Source organism: Scyliorhinus canicula, chromosome 3, assembly GCF_902713615.1.
Source record: "Scyliorhinus canicula chromosome 3, sScyCan1.1, whole genome shotgun sequence".
NCBI lineage: Eukaryota > Metazoa > Chordata > Chondrichthyes > Carcharhiniformes > Scyliorhinidae > Scyliorhinus > Scyliorhinus canicula.
In genome coordinates this window covers 60,960,014-60,970,495 of record NC_052148.1, presented here as the reverse complement: position 1 = coordinate 60,970,495, position 10,482 = coordinate 60,960,014, and the positions used below count along the sequence as shown (strand labels likewise).

At 49.4% G+C, this 10,482-nt stretch overlaps 1 protein-coding gene across 1 annotated transcript in view; it reads left to right on the top strand.

The window, feature by feature from the left end:
• The first annotated feature begins 3,855 nt into the window (after nucleotides 1-3,855).
• Nucleotides 3,856-10,482, top strand: part of amacr (alpha-methylacyl-CoA racemase) — a 106,585-nt gene continuing 99,958 nt past the window's right edge. Inside the window, exon 1 of the mRNA XM_038790614.1 lies at nucleotides 3,856-3,985. The gene's annotated coding sequence lies outside the window, so the exon portion shown is untranslated. The remainder of the gene's footprint in view (nucleotides 3,986-10,482) is intronic.

Below are 10,482 nucleotides of genomic sequence, written 5' to 3'. Positions count from 1 at the left end.
GTGTACATCCCAAATTTTGGCGAAGGTACCACATGGATCCCAAGCGTCGTGTTAATCCAGTCCGGGCATGGTTCCTGCACTGGGCCGGGAATCCAATTGACACATGAACCATCCCAGAAAGCGCGAGGTCCAGGATGCCAAGGTGCTGGACGCGAAAATGTTCAAATCTGACTCTGAGATGGAGGTTCAGTCGCTAGAATGGGCCGCCGCGCAGATGCCAGTTGCAGCACTGGCCACATCAACCCCACCTCATTGTTCCACATAGAAGCGTCATTCTCCAGACCTGTATATACCACCAGGCCCCAAGCAGACGATGCCCAAGCACATTCCCCGGGCAATACGGACAAGGTGTCCCTCGCGCCGATCCAACGCGGACGCCACTTCGGGGTAAGGGGTGTTATAACCACATGGAGGCCACGGCGTGTGTACAATCCCTTTACCCATGACCTCCAATGAACGTTCCCGGTAACAAGGCGGGGTCTTCCCTTTAACGAGGGGAACCCTCAAAAGAATAAAAACCCCGACATGGGTGCAGGTCGGGGAGGCAGACCCTTCGGGAAGAAATTTGCGTATTGTAATAAAAGAGTATGGTTTTGCATCCTACTTGACGTTCATGCTTATTTTCTTGGTGTGAATACTGCAGGGGGGGGGAACTTCAATGTTCATCACCAAGAGTGCGTCAGTAGCACCACTACTGACCGTGTTGCTAGACTGAGTCTTGAGCAGGTGGTGAGCAAGAGGGACAAAATTACTTCATCTCATCCTCATCAATCTACCCGTCATAGATGCATCTGTCCATAACTGTATTAGTAGCAGTAGTCACCACGCATTCTTTGTAGAGGTCAAATCCCATCTTCACATTGGGAATACCTTACACTGTTGGGTGGCACTATCACAGTGTTAAATGGATACAGTTCAAACAGATCCAGCAACTCAAAACCTGCATCCATGAAGCTGTGGGCCATCAGCAGAAACTGAATTGTATACAAGTATAAACAGTCACCTCATGGCCCAACATGTCCCCAACTCTACCATTATCATCAAGCTGGGGGATCAACCCTGGCTTAATGCAGAATGCAGGAGGGCATGCCACAAACAGCACTAGGCATACCGAAAAATGGAGTGAAGCTACAGCGCAGGACGATGTACGTGCTGAAAATGAAAATAATAATAATAATCTTTATTATAACAAGTAGGCTTACATTAACACTGCAATAGAGTTACTGTGAAAAACCCCTAGTCACCACATTCTGGTGCATGTTCAGGTACATGGAGGGAGAATCCAGAATGTCCAATTCACCTAACAGCACGTCTTTCGGGACTTGTGGGAGGAAACTGGAGCACCGGGAGGAAACGCACGCAGACACGGGGAGAACGTGCAGACTCCGCACAGACAATGACCAAAGCCGGGAATCGATCCTGGGACCCTGGCGCTGTGAAGCAACAGTGCTAACCTCTGTCTGATAGTCAGAGTTAAGCAATCCCACGACCAACAGATCATATCTCAGCTCTGCAGTCTTGGCACAACCAATTATAAATCGTGGTGAATAATTAAACAACTAACTAGAGGAGGGGCTTCACAAATATGACCATCCTCAATGCTGGGGAACCCATAAGACCATAAAACGAAGGAGCAGAAGAAGGTCAATCGGCCCATCGAGTCTGCTCTACCATTGAATGAGTTCATGGCTGATCTGATATAATCCTCAAATCCACTTATCTCTATAACCCTTGATTCCCTGATTGATTAAAAATATGTCCATCTCAGCCTTGAACATACTTAATAACCCAGCCCCTACAGCTCACTGCAGTAAAGAATCTGACAAATTCACTACCCTCGGAGAAGAAATTCCTCTTCAACTCTGTCTTAAATGGGAGACCCCTTACTCTGGTCCTAGACTCTGCCATTCATCCTCTCAGCAGGCGCGATTCTCCGCTGCCCACGACGGGTCGGAGAATAGCAGAAGGGCGTCCCCGACATTTTTCACGCCCTCCCGCTATTCTCCCCCCTCCTCCCCCCACGGCCGCCCCACGACACGAATCGCTGCTCGCCGTTTTTTACGGCGAACAGCGATTCTCCCCAGGCCGATGGGCCGAGTTCCCAGGCCTTTACGACCGTTTTTACGGCAGCAAACACACCTGCTTGCTGCCGTCGTAAAAACGGCCGCAACATGCCCGTTCTGGGCATCCAGGGCCCCGATTGGCACGGCAGTACCACGGCCACCGATCGCGGGCAGTGCATCTATAACGGACGCACTCTTTCTCCCTCTGCCGCCCCGCAGGATCAGCCACCGGGCGGCCGAGGGAGATGACGGCCCGCGCATGCGCAGGTTGGAGCCGTCCAATCCGCGCATGCGCGGCTGACGTCATTGTCTGCGTCAGCCAGCATGACGCTTGGCGCACGGACTTAGCGACGGTTGCTCAGGCCGCGATGCCGTGCTTCACGGGGCTCCGCTGCTAGCCCCGCCCGGTGGTGATAATCGGGTCCTGGGAGGGGGCGCGGAGGCTGCCGTAAAACACGGCCAGTTTCACGGCAGCCTTTACGACTCGCCGTATTTACGGAGAATCGCGCCCAGTGTCTATCCTGCCACACCCTCTACGAGTGTTCCTGAATAGGCACCGGAGTGTGGCGACTTGGGGATTTTCACAGTATCTTAATTGCAGTGTTAATGCAAGCCTATTTGTGACACTAATAAAGATTATTATTATTAACATTTTGAGTGTGGATGATTCTTTGAGAGTGACTTTTTTGAGAGGAGAGTTATCCAGACTCCAAACATTAGCTCCCTTCTCTCTCCACAGATGCGGACAGACCTACTGAGATTGTCCAGTAGTTTCTGTTCACAGAAGTACATTGGCTGCACGAGCAGGCTGGGAATTCTGCAGAGTAACTCACTTCCAATTCCCCATAGCCTGGGCGGGATTCTCCAACCCTCCGTGCCGGAATCACGCAGGACGCGGGGGCGGAGAATAGCCATTCACACCGGAAATCCGGCGCGATGGTGCTTCCTCAATTCTTCGTAGACCTGCCAGTCCCGCGTGCGGTCGACATGGCGCCGGTCAGGGGCCGTGGCCCCCACGGCAATTCTCCACGGTCGACCGGCCAAACTTCCACTGGCGTGGTTTACACGTGGTACCACCCAGAGCGAGCTGGGACCCGCGGGGCGGTGGCGATCCAGGTAGGGGGGGTATCTGACTCTGGGGGGGAGCCTCAGCAGTGGCCAAGCCCGCGATTGGGAGCCACCGATCCGCGGGCCATCGTGATCTGGGCGGCACCTACCTTGCTCCGCATGGGCCTGCTGTGTGGCCAAGTCAGTGGTGCCTCCGCCGAGGTGGGCACCGTGCACATGCCCGGACCCGCTTGCGGCCACCGTGCACATGCGTGGCCACGCAGTCTGGCGATCAGTGCCCCACCGGCAGCCAGAGACACGGGACACACGCCGGGGCTCTACTAGCCCCCTGGAAAACAGAGAATCACCCCAGACCTTTATGGAATAAGTCCGGAGTGATTCTTACCCATTTTCCAGCGGGCATGGGGACTTAGTCCCCAAAAGGGAGAATCCCGTCCCCTGTCCGCCATCTACAAGGCACCAGTCAGGAGAGTGATGGAATATTCTCCACTTGCCTGGATGAGTGCAGCTCCCACCACACTTAAGAACATGAATACCATTCAGGACAGAGCAGCCCATCCACACAATAACCTTTGACTAACTCCACCGCTGGCACACAGTGGCAACAGTATGCACCAGGCACAAGGTGCACTCCAGTAACTCACCAAGTCCTCTTCCCCTGCCTTGCAGGGCGTGACTGCGCTCGCGCGTGAGAGGGCAATGCAGGGGGCGGGGCAATGCAGGGGGCGGGGCATTGCCCCTGGGCGCTGGTGATTGATGTGAGGGCGGGGCCTGTCCCTGGCGCCTGTCCCGGTTCCGGAAGCTTCTCCCGACCGGGAGCCTGTGCTGCGGACTCGGGCCACTGTAAATGGAGGGTGAGTGAATTCATGTCCTCGGCCGGCTGATGTTGACATGGCGACTCCTGAATGCCGGAAATGTGCGGTGGGCCGCCCTGCTCAGCAATCCAACCGAGTTAATCTGAATACAGATTGCACAACATTGCCGCCATTAATCCAGCGGTTTAGGTCCACAAAAACGGAGGTTTTCCCACAGACGACGAAATATTTACATTCTTCTGTGTCCCACCCCCATCTGACATTCTGTCTTCCCCCACCCCCTAGATCTGACATTCTGTGTGTCTCCCACCCCCCCCCCCCCAAGATCTGACAGCCTGTCTTCCCCCCAGATCTAACATTCTGTATCCCCCTCCCCCCATCTGAAATGAAATGAAAAAATGAAATGACATCTGACATTCTGTGTGTTTCCCCTCCCCCAGATCTGACAGTTTGTGTATGTGTCCCCCCCCCCAGACCTGACATTCTGTGTGTCCCCCTCCCCCAGATCTGACATTGCTTGTGCCCCCTTCCCAGCTTTGACATTCTGTGGCCCCTCCTCAGCTCTGACATTCTGTGTGCCCCCTCCTCAGCTCTGACATTCTGTGTGCCCCCTCCCCAGATCGGACATTTTGTGTTCCCCCACCCCCAGATCTGACATTCTGTGTCCTCCCCAGGATCTGACATTCTGTGTACCCCCCTCCCCCTAGATCTGGCATTCTGTGTGTGCCCCCTCCCCAGATCTGACAGTCTGTGACCCCCCTCCCCCAAGATCTGACATTTTGTATCCCCTTTCCCCCAGATCTGACATTCTGTATCCCCCCTCCCCCCAGATCTGGCATTCTGTGTGTGCCCCCTCCCCAGATCTGACAGTTTGTGACCCCCCTCCCCCAAGGTCTGACACTCTGTATCCCCTTTCCCCCAGATCTGACATTCTGTATGTTCCCCTACCCCCCATATCTGACATCTGTGTGTCCCCTCTCCCCCCAGATCTGACATTCTGTGTGTTCCCCTCCCCCCATATCTGACATCTGTGTGTGTGTGTGTCCAGATCTGACAGACAGCGTGTGTCCCCAAATCTAACATTCTGTGCCCTCCAGATCTGACAGTATGTGTTTCCTCCCCCAGATCTGATATTCTTTGTATCCCCTAGATCTGACATTTTGTGTCCTCTCAGATCTGACATTCTGTGTGTCCTCTTCCCCCAGATCTGACAGTCTGTGTTTATCACCCCCCCCAGATCTGACATTCTCGACATTCTCTCCGTCCCCTCTCCTCCAGATGTGACTGATGTGTCCAGATTCGAAAGGGAACTGTTCTTAGTTCTGTAATCACATGTTATGACATCACTTATAAGTTGTAAGACTGACCCTTCATCCAGAGGTGTCTCGATAAAGGGAACTCTATATTAAAGCTGCATCTCCGTAATTTAGAAGTAATTTAGGAAGGGTATCAGACAAATATTTACCTCTTTTAACTGCAACTCTGGAAGAAAATTGTCTGGGAGTTTATCATTCACGTAGAAGGCTGATTGGACATTAACCAGTCGTAGTACATTGACAAACCAAACTCTACACACAAACTAAAGTATAATTTTAATTTTTTTAAAAAAACAATTGAGTGAGTTAGTTAACTTAAGATCTCCATGTTAATCCGGGGTGTGGTGTCACATTTTGAGATGCAAGGGTTCTAAGCAAATGGCCATATAATTTCTAAATCTACTATTACATCGTTTTGCTATGTATTAGTCATTTGAGTTCCCAAACTCAGTAAAACTATGCTTTTTAAAGGCAAAATATTAGTGCCAGTAGGTATTTTATTTCGAACCATGTGGCATTTTGAATCATTAAGTCTTTAGCATAACTATAATTTTAATACGCACCAGTTTAATTATTTAATTCAAGACGATTAAAAACATGAATTACACAAGACTTTACTTTCTGCTGACTGGAGGATGATATACAGAGGGGTTAGGTGTCAGTTAACTCATTTGGTGGACGGCTGGTTCATGATGTGAAATGAAATGAAAATCGCTTACTGTCACGAGTAGGCTTCAATGAAGTTACTGTGAAAAGCCCCTAGTCGCCACATTCCGGTGCCTGTTCGGGGAGGCTGGTACAGGAATTGAACCGTGCTGCTGGCCTGCCTTGGTCTGCTTTAAAAGCCAGCGATTTAGCCTAGTGTGCTAAACCAGCCCCTGCGGAGTTGTGCCAACAACGTGTGCTTAATTCCCGTACCGGTTAGGGTGGCACGGTGGCACAGTGGTTAGCACTGCTGCCTCACGGTGCCGACGATCCTGGTTCGATCCCGGTCCCGAGTCACTGTCCATGTGTAAGAAGTCTTACAACACCAGGTTAAAGTCCAACAGGTTTGTTTCAAACACGAGCTTTCGGAGCACGGCTCCTTCTTCAGGTGAATGGAAAGGCTTGTTCCAGAAATGTTTATATAGACACAGTCAGAGATGCCCCGGAATGCGAGCACCTGCAGGCAATCAAATCATCAAAGATGCAGAGAGAGAGAGGTAACTCCAGGTTAAAGAGGTGTGAATTGTCCCAAGCCAGTTCAGTCGGTAGGCCTCTGCAAGTCCAGGCTTGTTGGTGGGGGCCGAATGTAATGCGACATGAATTTCGTTCTTGAAGCTGTCAATCTGTGGAGGAGCTGACCCTCCGGGGCTTCTGCAAGCCTGGACTTGCAGAGGCCTACCGACTGAACTGGCTTGGGACAATTCACACCTCTTTAACCTGGAGTTACCTCTCTCTCTCTGCATCTTTGATGATTTGATTGCCTGCAGGTGCTCGCATTCCGGGGCATCTCTGACTGTGTCTATATAAACATTTCTGGAACAAGCCTTTCCATTCACCTGAAGAAGGAGCCGTGCTCCGAAAGCTCGTGTTTGAAACAAACCTGTTGGACTTTAACCTGGTGTTGTAAGACTTCTTACTGTGCTCACCCCAGTCCAACGCCGGCATCTCCACATCATGACTGTCCATGTGGAGTTTGCACATTCTCCCCGTGTCTGCGTGGATCTCGCCCTGACAACCCAAAAAATGCGCAGGTAGGTGGATTGGCCACGCTAAATTGCCCCTTAATTGGGACAAAAAGATTCTCGTATCAGCTGAGGTTATTGCCCTCTCAAACCTGTCCCTTGCCTGAATGTGTGTGACCCTCAGGTTAAATCACCACCAGTCAATCCTCAAGAGCAGCCTATGGTTCTCTGGGACTGTAGCTACATTTACGTAAGGGAAGGGTCAATGCTTTTCTTGATTTATATTAATAACCTGGACCTGGGTGTACAGGGCACAATTTCAAAGTTTGAAGATGATGCAAGACTTGGGATTGGATTGGATTGGATTTGTTTATTGTCACGTGTACCAAGGTACAGTGAAAAGTATTTTTCTGCAAGCAGCTCAACAGATCATTCAGTACATGGAAGAAAGGGAATTAAACAATTCAAGAAAATACATGAGAATACATAATAGGGCAACACAAGATATGCAATGTAACTACATAAGCATTGGCATCGGTTGAAGCATACAGGATGTAGTGTTAATGAGGTCAGTCAATAAGAGGGTCATTTACGAGTCTGGTGACAGTGGGGAAGAAGCTGTTTTTGAGTCTGTTTGTGCGTGTTCTCAGACTTCTGAATCTCCTGCCCAATGGAAGAAGTTGGAAAAGTGAGTAAGCCGGGTGGGAGGGATCCTTGATTATGCTACCCGCTTCCCCCGGCAGCGGGAGGTGTAGATGGAATCAATGGATGGGAGGCAGGTTCGTGTGATGGACTGGGCGGTATTCACAACTCTCTGAAGTTCCTTGCGGTCCTGGGCCGAGCAGTTGCCATACCAGGCTGTGATGCAGCCGGATAGGATGCTTTCTATAGTGCATCTGTAAAAGTTGGTAAGGGTTAATGTGGACATGCCGAATTTCCTTAGTTTCCTGAGGAAGTATAGGTGCTGTTGTGCTTTCTTGGTGATAGCGTCGACGTGAGTGGACCAGGATAGATTTTTGGTGATGTGCACCCCTAGGAATTTGAAACTGCTCACCATCTCCACCTCAGCTCCGTTGATGCTGACAGGGGTGTGTACAGTACTTTGCTTCCTGAAGTCGATGACCAGCTCTTTAGTTTTGCTGGCATTGAGGGAGAGATTGTTGTCATTACACCACTCCACTAGGTTCTCTATCTCCCTCCTGTATTCGGACTCGTCGTTATTCGAGATCCGGCCCACTATCGTCGTATCATCAGCAAACGTGTAGATGGAGTTGGAACCAAGTTTTGCCATGCAGTCGTGTGTGTACAGGGAGTAGAGTAGGGGGCTAAGTACGCAGCCTTGCGGGGCACCGGTATTGAGGACTATTGTGGAGGAGGTGTTGGTGTTCATTCTTACTGACTGTGGTCTGTTGGTCAGAAAGTCAAGGATCCAGTTGCAGAGTGGAGAGCCAAGTCCTAGGTTTTGGAGCTTTGATACGAGCTTGGCTGGGATTATGGTGTTGAAGGCGGAGCTGTAGTCAATAAATAGGAGTCTGATATAGGAGTCCTTGTTTTCGAGATGCTCTAGGGATGAGTGTAGGGCCAGGGAAATAGCGTCTGATGTGGACCGGTTGCGACGGTATGCGAATTGAAGTGGGTCAAGGCGTTCCGGGAGTATGGAGGTGATGCGCTTCATGATCAGCCTCTCGAAGCACTTCATTACAACTGACGTCAGGGCCACCGGGCGGTAGTCATTAAGGCATGTTGCCTGGTTCTTCTTTGGTACTGGTATGATGGTGGTCTTCTTGAAGCAGGTGGGGACCTCGGAGTGGAGTAGGGATAGGTTAAGATGTCTGTGAATACCTCTGCCAGCTGGTATGCGCAGGCTCTGAGTGCACGACCAGGGATCCCGTCCGGGCCCATCAGGGAGTACCCTGACCTGTGAAGGCATTAGTGATAGACTTCAAGAGGATGTAGACAGGCTGTTGGAAGGTGGCAGATGAATTTAAAAATTATATATTATTTTTATTGGAATTTTGGAGGCTTTTTTAACAGAATACCCAACAAAGTTTCAAAATCAACTGATACAGAACAAACAGAGAAAGACAGGATAAGTTCAGAGCAATGGTCCTTCAAAACTCGTGCTCTAGTGCTTCCACCTGTACACTGGATCAATCAGAAAATTGGGGCTGGGGTGTGGGAGGAAGAGGATAATGCCATATAGACATGATAGGATATCATGATATCAAGATGCACACTCTTATGTATAGAGAGAACACAGCTCATGGGTAACCTTGCAGGGGCAGGTCAGACAAAGCAGAGCCTTAAAAGCTGAGATAGGGTCCTACACTTTACAGAATGGAGCACAGAAGTCAGGAATCCCATAGGAGTACATTCCATGATAATTTTATGCTAGTTTTGAGTCGAAGGATACTTGTCACTGATCTGGGAGCTGAGGATATTTTTCAGAGCTGCAAAAGTAAGGATGTTGTATACCCTTTTATCATTAACGTCAGTAATTCTCCTGTCTGGGAGAACCAGAATTAGGAACAGCGGATCAAATTCTAAGGCCTTGCCAAATATCCTTTCAAGCTCTTTAACTATACTAGCCCAATAGAATTGAATCTAGACACAGGTCCATGCGCAGTGTATATGATCAACCTCGACTACCACGAATTTAGACACATCGAGAATAAAGCAGGATGAAACCTTTGCCTCAAACCCAGTGTAATATGCAAGCGGTGCAGTATCTTGAACTGAGTCTCCTTCATTCTGTTGCATACCAAAATCTTATTGGCATAATCCCATATATTGCCCCATGTCTCCTCATCACTATTAGTTGCCAAGTCTCTTTCCCAATTGTAAGGTTCCCAATGTACTAGCAGAGGATCTAGAACACAAGATATATAACTGGCCTGACTGAAAAATCCCAAAATGCCCTATTAATATCCTTGGGTTTAATTAGTGTATTACCCCTGGCATCCCGCACAGAGGGGATAGCTCTAGAGTCAAAAAAGCCAAATATTTACTTGGCTTATTCCCAAACTCATACAATTTTTGCTTTGCAAACTTTCGACTCCTCGACCTGCTGAGTCAGTAAAGAATTAAGAGCTGCACGAGCAACAATTGTCAGTTAGAATTCCTTCTATATTCTTCCTCCACCTTAGCTAATCTAGCCTCTGACTGGCACTGCCTTTCCAGCATTCTGTGTCCTTTGGTGACTGTACAAAAAATAACCAGCCCCCTAGCATACGCAGTGCAGGTCTCCCACAAAATAGAGGGTCACATCAGAAAGGAAATTGACTTGAGTAATAAAGCTTGAATTTTGTCTTAAAAAACTGAGTAAATGGTTTAGTCCAAAGTAGGAATGCGTTGAAACCAGTTTGGGGGAGACAAGCCCTTGAATACAAACTGAAGGAAGATAGGAACATGGTCGGAGATCACGATGCTACCTTTAGAACAGGAGGATGCCAGATGTTGGATTGTTCTAGGCGTAAAGAAATAATCAATTCTGGCATGATATTGATGAGGAGCTGAGAAAAATCGAAGTTCTTTATCTTTAGGATGTAAAGTC